General features: G+C 40.6%; 1 long non-coding RNA gene across 1 annotated transcript; it reads right to left on the reverse strand.

Moving 5' to 3' along the window:
* Nucleotides 1-1685: 1685 nt before the first annotated feature.
* LOC144586580 (uncharacterized) lies at nucleotides 1686-8043 on the reverse strand. The gene is made up of 2 exons (XR_013541478.1): nucleotides 2456-8043; nucleotides 1686-2422 (listed from the first exon to the last, which is right to left on the reverse strand). It is a non-coding gene; the product is annotated as an uncharacterized LOC144586580 (long non-coding RNA).
* Between the last annotated feature and the right edge of the window lie 465 nt (nucleotides 8044-8508).

Below are 8508 nucleotides of genomic sequence, written 5' to 3' on the forward strand. Positions count from 1 at the left end.
CAATATTGTCAAAGAGCTGGGGTGAAAGATATTTGAATTACAAATTAGATTAAGGGGAGGAATGAAGTTTGGCAGCTGCAATGGAAAATCGTCATGACAAAGCTGTTTTCCCCTCCCCCCATCGAAAAACCTCAAATCCCAAAAGACAGCTGATTTCTAAGGCGAACAGCATCAACACATGTATTTTATTTTTGTGTGGAAAACACTGAGAAGCAGTCAGGATTTCGCATGAGCATTTGGAGTGGTTTCTCCAAAGAGGGATCTAAGAAAAGAGAAGAAAAGGTGATTCCCCCTCCCCTTCCTCCTTGGAGAGAAGGGGAAATGCAGAGATTCACGTCCCTCTCGCATTCACACATACACTCAGTCCTAAGGGTAATGAAGACTTATTGTAACCACCTGAGAGCAAAAGCAAGAAAAAGACAGTTTCATCAGCAATCTACCACTTTTCCTTTGCTGTGCATGGATGTGCAAGTGTTCCTTGGTTGTGTGAATCAGGAATAAAGTCTGGATTGCTTCATCTGAGCACGCCTCAGGGTTCAGTGATTGAAGTTTGAAAAAAAATTGGCTTTCATTGGGCTTCAGCTGCCAATCTCCTTCCTTCCTTCCTTCCTTCCTTCCTTCCTTCCTTCCTTCCTTCCTTCCTTCCTTCCTTCCTTCCTTCCTTCCTCTTTGCTACAACAACTGGCGCCAACTCTTTTTTTTCAAATGGAAGCATTTTAATCCATCAGAGGCTGGAACTAACTTCAGTGATTTGTAGAGATGCCCTAACCAACTTCAGAATGGCCGTGGCTTTGTGAACCAACCTATACCTTTGCTAGTAATGTACAAATATTGATGCTTTGCTTCATTTGGACACTTTTTCCTGAAACTGATGTACACCTCTATTAGAAAGGGTGGCATGCCTGTAGTCCTGATGTGTTACATGAACATTACTTTGAACCTGGTCCATTCAATCCTCAAAACCCAACATCTGTTTATGTGCATCTATCCATTGAATAAAATTTCCATTTTCTTCATAAATGATTGTGTAGCTATTCCACTTCTCAAGTAACATGCCTGTGACGTCCCTCTTTCACGTCACAATGGTCAGGACACTCTCTCATTCACACTTTATTTACGCTGCCACCAACCACCCCTTCATAAGACTCTTCAGACAAATGTATGATTTTAAAAATAAAAACTTGTATTTTATTGATAACAACAGAAGGAATGGTAAATCACTATATCAACTAAAATAAAAAGGCAATCAGTAATAATAAAGTATCCCCTCATACACACTCTCTCTCAGACCTTCACTCTAACTCTCCATAACTCTTAACTAACTAAAAACTGTCTCACATCATTCACTCCCCCCCCCTTATACAGTATACACAGCTCCACCTCCTGGAGTCCCACCTCCTGCTCTGCTATAGGCAGATGGGTTCCAGCATAACCATGATAGGCAGGTGACGTCATCGCAGCCGTCACATACCTTCCCCCTTAATAAGTTGTTTTGTGATGAAGAGCTATAGTGCTTTTCAACACAAAACAACAGCAAGCAAATTACATTAATAACCACAACATTACCATAACCATCATAAACACAGCACATTTTTATCTTCAATTATTTATCATTTTTTCCATTACTTATCAATTTTTCATTTACAGTACTTTTATCAATTAACATCTTCAATCAATACTTTCAATTTCTTTGTTAATACACTTTTCTATTGCTTACTCGGTACAGTTACTTTTGCAGTTACTTACTTTTAGTTACACATAACAGGAACAGCTTATTAATTTCTACATTACTTACCATTCTTTCATTTTCAATGCAATTACATTTATAATTACTTATTTTTACTTATACATAACTAAAACAGTTTATTACATTCTACATTTATTTTTCAGTGGACAATTTGTTCTTCGATAGGTCTTCGAGCCCACGCTTCAGCAGCTATCTTTTGAGTCTTTCTTTCCTTACGGAATTTAAAGTTCATATTTTGCAAGTCTCTCTTCCAGTTTGCAAGCTTGTTCTTGTAAGCTTTCTCAGTTCGTAAGTCCATTAATAGTATTGAGTCTGTGCATAGTCCAAATTGTCCTTTTCCTTTGCACGGCTTATTCTCCTGTAACAACCACCCTCTTTTGTCCCACTTACGTTCCCTCGAAGCACGATGTATCCACCTCGGCTGCAGCTTTCCACTCAGGAACTCAGCTGGCTGATGAGCTTCTTCATCTGCTTTGCTCAGCACGGCTCTGGATTCGAAACCTGCTACAGCGATGATGTTGAAGACACTCTGGACCTCTGCACCCCTCACGACATGAAGATGCCTCTTGACACGACCTCTCTGGATACGTTGACATCTCTGGACACGACCTCTCTGGATATGATGACATCTCTGGACACGACCTCTCTGGATATGATGACATCTCTGGACACGACCTCTCTGGATATGATGACATCTCTGGACATGACCTCTCTGGATACAGTGCTGACTTTTCTTTAATGTAGTCTGCAACTTTTCCAGGGTCTCTTTACATCTGCTCAACCCCTGGATCTTCTTGTCTTTTCTTATAAATTTTATAATTTTTAAAGGAGAGGCTATACATCTGACATTTCTTTCCTCCTGCTGGGTATAGCCTGCTATCCTTATCATAGATTTCCCTCTAGCTTCTTTCCTTATTTCTATAACTACAGTAAATTTCTTTAGTACTCCTTGCATTTTTTTATTTACTTGTTTAATTTTAGATGCATCTTTAACTTTCTCTAGTGCTACTTCTTTATTCTTAAGTTTCTTAGATAGGGTTTCTTGTTGCTTGGTTTTAGCTATGGGTGCAGACACAGAATTATCAGCCTTTTCAGTTAGCTGTATCTTTTCCTTAGATACTACTTCTGCTGACTTCAATTTACTTTCCTCTAAAGTTTTCAGTTTTACTATCTCAGGGTAGCATGATGTTTCCTGATTTTCTTTTGATTTCGTATGCACAAAATTAACCTGTTTCACCTCATCCTCACTCGTTCTAAGTTCTGACACCTCTCTGTGTTCCTGTTTCTGTTGAATAAAAGTCTTATCAATATCTTCCATATAATTTTTATAATCATCACTATTCCTGTCCTCCCTGTTGGCCTTATCCTCACTATTTCTTTCTCCCTGACATGTGTCATAAGCTTGAGAGAATTCTTTTATCTCCTTTCCCATTTTTGGCCAATAATCCTTCTGAGATATTCTTTGCTTAGTTTCTGCAATACCTAAATGTCCCTTTTCTAGAATCATAGGACGATATTTATCAGGAACAATCAACTGACTTTTAAGCTCAGGCCCTCCTTTTGGAATATTAATTAGTTTTTCTTTGTAGAGCCACTCATGTTTAGGGGATAATCCTTTGCCAGCCACTTATCCAAAACAGCTTTTTAAAGTGGGGTCTGCTATCTGATCCCTGGCAAATACACTTTTCTGAGGTATTTCTAACGAAAACGCCTCAGCCTGGGGTATGTTCTCTTCTTGTTCTTGAGAGCCAGTACCATTACTAGCTTCCCTTTGTTCAGGTTGTGATCACATACTCACCAAGGCACTCTTGACATGCTTTGTTAAGTCAGTGCCAATAAGACAATGTGTAGGAATTTGAGAAGAAACCCCCATTCGCCAAACTCCCCGCCATCCTTGATAATCAACTAAAACATCTGCCACAGGCAAGCTCACTATCTCCTTCCCAATTCCTTTGAGAATCAGGTTCTGACCAGGAATTATACATCCCTGAGGTACAATATCAGAGTGGCAGATCGAAACTTGTGAGCAAGTGTCTCGTAAAGCAGTGTAATTCTGTCCTAAAATTTTTATCCTGTCCCCAGTTGATTCCAGTAGCTGAGAATTTATCTGAATGTACAAACAATGTCTTATTTCAGCTATTGGCAGATCCTCATATTCTGTACTCAGGCCACTAGAAGTATCCATTTCTGAAGAGCTAGCTGCTGCTTCTGGCTGCGTTCCCATGGCAACAGGGCTATCTCTAGAGGGACTCATTTGGCTGTTCTGTATACAATACACAGACTTTGCCTCTTTCAAATTCACTTTCTGAGGAGAAATTTCTTTCTTTTGAGTTGTGTTAAAACACTGGGAAGCAACGTGTCCCCTGCCTTGACAAGCAAAGCAAATTTTATCTCCCCATGAGCCTCTGTTAGTGAACTTTTCTGATTTTTCTTTCCCCTCCAAAATCTGGTTCCTGGACTGGCTCTGCCCAGAAGTTTTACCCACAAAATGGCTGCCCATTTTAGCCTGACCCTGACCTGGCTCTTTGGAGTACTTTGGGTACCATGTTTTCCTCATACCTTTTTCCTCATAACTTACAGGCCCCCTAATTTGTGAAATAAAATCAGCAATCTGCGCAGCCTGTCTAATGTCAGTAGGTTTCCTTTCCTGAACCAAATATTTAAGTTCACCATGGAGTAAGGAATAGAACTGCTCCAAACCTACAATATTTTTTTAACTGTTGAAAAGTCTGTACATTCTCCTGTTCCAACCACCTGTCCAAACATCTCTCTAAGTTATAACCCAGCTGTGTGAAAGTTTCATCTGATTTCTTGGTTAGCTTTCTCAATTTCTGTCTGAGGTGTTCTGAATTAATGCCAAATCTAAGAAAAACCAACTTTTTAAACTCTGAGTAATCTTTACTGAGTTCTATTGGCATATCAGCATATATTTCTGCCATTTTCCCACTAATCAGAGACCTTAAAACTACCATTTTCTCTGCTTCTCTGAGAGAAAAATCTGAGGCTGCTCTCTCAAAACTTGTAAGGAACGCTTCAACCGAATCCCCTTGTTTATAGGATGGAAATTTCTTTAAATCTGCTTTCGATAATTGGCCCACCTCAGAATCTCTATTGTTATTATTGTTCTGGTTCATCATTTCCAATTTTCTTAACTCAAACGCCATCCTCTCTCTCTCCAATCTTTCTTCTCTTTCCATTCTCTCTCTCTCAGCCTCCCTTTCTAGGGCAATCCTTTCCCTTTCTATTTTTTCCTCCTTTTCTATTTGTCTCATCCTATATTCATGTTCCTGGGCTAATTGAATTTTCCTCAGTTCTGATAACTGTTCCCCATTAATTCCTTCCTCCCGCTCTGAGGTAAATCTGTCCCCTTCTCCATCAATCACCTCTCCAGTTCCCTCAGACATCTCTGCAGATTTAGGCTCACTTTCAGCCATTTTACTGCGCGTCAAAGGCATGTTTCTTACACAAAAGGCTCCTGACTATTTCCAAGCCTCTGTTTAAAATACTTTTTTCCTTTCTGTGTTAAGGTCTGATATATATTAGCAGTGTGTTCCAGCTGATCTGACACTAGAAACTGTAACTAAGCTTCTATGTCGTCTTCTTTTCCCCTTTTCTGGGCCTCTTGCCAACTAAGGATACTTATTTTATATTACTGCCTTTGGCTGCCTTTAGAATCACCACAGCTCTCTCCACTCACTGGAGCTGTTTAAAATGGAGATCCCTCAGCTTTGCTGGGCTTGGTCTGTCCTCTCAGAGTTCACCTAACTCAGGACCCTCTGACCAATTCGCCACAGTCTCTGCTTTGGGGCTACTCTCCCTCACAAAATGGCCACTACAGAGCTCATAAATCAGTTTTCCACTCTGAAGCTTAAGTGCTTCTCCACTAGATTTGCTCCCCTTGAGTCAAATCCTAGAGATGCCCACACTTTCCACTTCAGGTGACCCTAACTGAAGTCCTTTTGCTCTTGCCACTTTAGCCAAGGCTTTACTGGACAACTGGACAACTGGACAATTCGTATCCCACACGCTGGCACCAATTTACGTTGTGACGTCCCTCTTTCACGTCACAATGGTCAGGACACTCTCTCATTCACACTTTATTTACGCTGCCACCAACCACCCCTTCATAAGACTCTTCAGACAAATGTATGATTTTAAAAATAAAAACTTGTATTTTATTGATAACAACAGAAGGAATGGTAAATCACTATATCAACTAAAATAAAAAGGCAATCAGTAATAATAAAGTATCCCCTCATACACACTCTCTCTCAGACCTTCACTCTAACTCTCCATAACTCTTAACTAACTAAAAACTGTCTCACATCATTCACTCCCCCCCCCTTATATACACAGCTCCACCTCCTGGAGTCCCACCTCCTGCTCTGCTATAGGCAGATGGGTTCCAGCATAACCATGATAGGCAGGTGACGTCATCGCAGCCGTCACAATGCCTATGACCAAATTCAATTAGTCAGTCAAATGAAAGTGTCAAAAATTTAGGAAGCTTTTTTTTTTTTGGTAAATTATAGCCTGAGGTCTTCCTTAATTTGCTTTGTGTGATTTTGGATGGAAAACTCTGTGCATAATATTCTATTTGTTCAGCTGGGAAGAAGGTCCCTTCACTTTTACTTTCAATCTTCACACTGGCTGACCACTTCACAGCTGCCTGAATATTAATAAGATGAAAATGTTGGGAGAAACATGAATGCACATATGGTGTGGCATTTATAAATGCTGCAGTAAACTCAGTTATTCCAGCAAAGCAACATAGCTTTTTCTTTTTTTGGATGGGGGGGGTGTTTCAAAGAAAAGACTTTTGGACATTAATTCCAGAAGCAACATTAATAGGTGTAAAATTATGCTCATTATAACCATGGTAACCAGATTTCTTGGTGCATTAGCAGGAAGGGCCTGTATTGTAGGTCAAGAAGAATATCACTGAATCACAGCATGTCGGCTTTCAACAGTGTTTTGATAGCATGAAACAACTGTTCAGTTAAGATTAGCATCTGGATTTTTTAAACAACATAGAACAACCTCTATTAAGGGTAGCAGGAAAAAAGAACCGGAGTGCATATTTTCAAGTATCCTTATAGCTATTTGTATACTCAGTGGAAAAAACTGCAAGTACGTTTCCTGATTTCTCCTAAAACTATCCTATAATCATTGTGCTGTGTTAGGCATTTGAAGGGTCCTCTTCAGTCCTCGGTCTCCTTCCTCCTGACTTCTATCACAGTAGGAAGAATTTTAAAGTTGAGAATTTATTTGGAAGTAAAGATTACCCCTCAGATACACTTGTAGAGACCTAGATATGAAGGGGAAGGGAGAATATACCTAACTTTTCAGGCAACCTCTCCCCTTCAGGTGACACAGAAAGATGGTAAGCCCAACTGAGCATGGTATTAAGCACTTATTTGAAAATGTTTTGTTATTTATTTATATATATATATATTTATATATATAGAATGTATAGAATTACTATGGAAAATAATAATCTGTAATGTATCTGTTCAAATCCACCTCCTCCAAGGGTACCCCCATCCCATTTGTCCCTTACCTTACCCTACCCTTATAAGAAAAATAATATATGGGGGTGGATTTGAATGGGTACATTACAGATAATTATTTTCCATAGTAATTGTATACATTCTGTCTAGTAATATTTCTACATATCAGAAAGAAACATAAAGAGTAAGCAAAAAGGAAAATCAAATTTGGACCGTTATATTATTGTTCTGATTATTGATTATATAGCTGATACTCTTTATCCATTTTCATATATTTCTCTTTCATTTCTTATATACCATGGCACTTTTCTTATTACCCAGGGGATATATTTCAGTGTCTTCCAATTCCTTCCTTCTCTTTGCTTATCTTGTGGGGGATGATTTTTTTTTTTTTGTAAATAATGAGGAAATTCTTCTGGCCCCATCTATGTTCCCCTTAATTTTCTCCTTCTCACATTCCACCCAATCTGATAATAAGTCAGTTGTGACTTCTAGGCGGGCTTTATTTTGAGTTTCTAGTATATTCTATATTCTCAGAATACAGTGGTGCCTCGCTTAATGGGTGCCCCATTTAATGATGAATCAGCGTAGCGATGTGGATTTTGTGATCGCAAAAGCAATCACATTGCAATGTTTCCTATAGGGGAAAATCGCTTTGCGATGATGGCTTCCCCACCATCATCACAAACGCCCCATTTTTGCACAGCTGATTGGCGGGGCCAGGGATCTTAGCAAAGGCCCCCCATCAGCTGTGTGAAAACGGGGCATTTGCGATGGGGGGGGGAAGCGATCATCCCAGAAAAGAGCCAGGAGCCATCTTCTCCGCTCCAGCCCCTCCCCGTCCCTACCTTACAGCTAATCTGCACTGCTCTTAGAAGCTTGCCCAGCAGGTAAATAGGCAGTGGAAATGCACTGGGGAAGCCTCTGAAAGCGGAGCTTTGCCAGGGTGGGTGTGGGTGGGGGTGAATGGGGGTGTGGCAGGGCAGGCCCGCCCCCCTAGCACCCCCTGCACGCGCCGGTTGCAAAGCAGGGCTTTCAGGGGTGCATTTTCACTGCTGAAAAAGCCCCAGGAGGCTTCTGAAAGCGGTGCGAGGGGGGCTCTGGGGGTGGGGGGTGGGCCTGCCCCTGCCACACCCCCACCCCAGCAAAGCGCCACTTTCAGAAGCCTCATGGGGCTTTTTCAGCAGTGAAAATGCACCTCTGAAAGTGTGACACAGTTTCAGATGTTATAGTCCCTGGACATCAGGTGAT

The sequence above is a fragment of the Pogona vitticeps genome, chromosome 2 (assembly GCF_051106095.1).
Source record: "Pogona vitticeps strain Pit_001003342236 chromosome 2, PviZW2.1, whole genome shotgun sequence".
Taxonomy (NCBI): domain Eukaryota; kingdom Metazoa; phylum Chordata; class Lepidosauria; order Squamata; family Agamidae; genus Pogona; species Pogona vitticeps.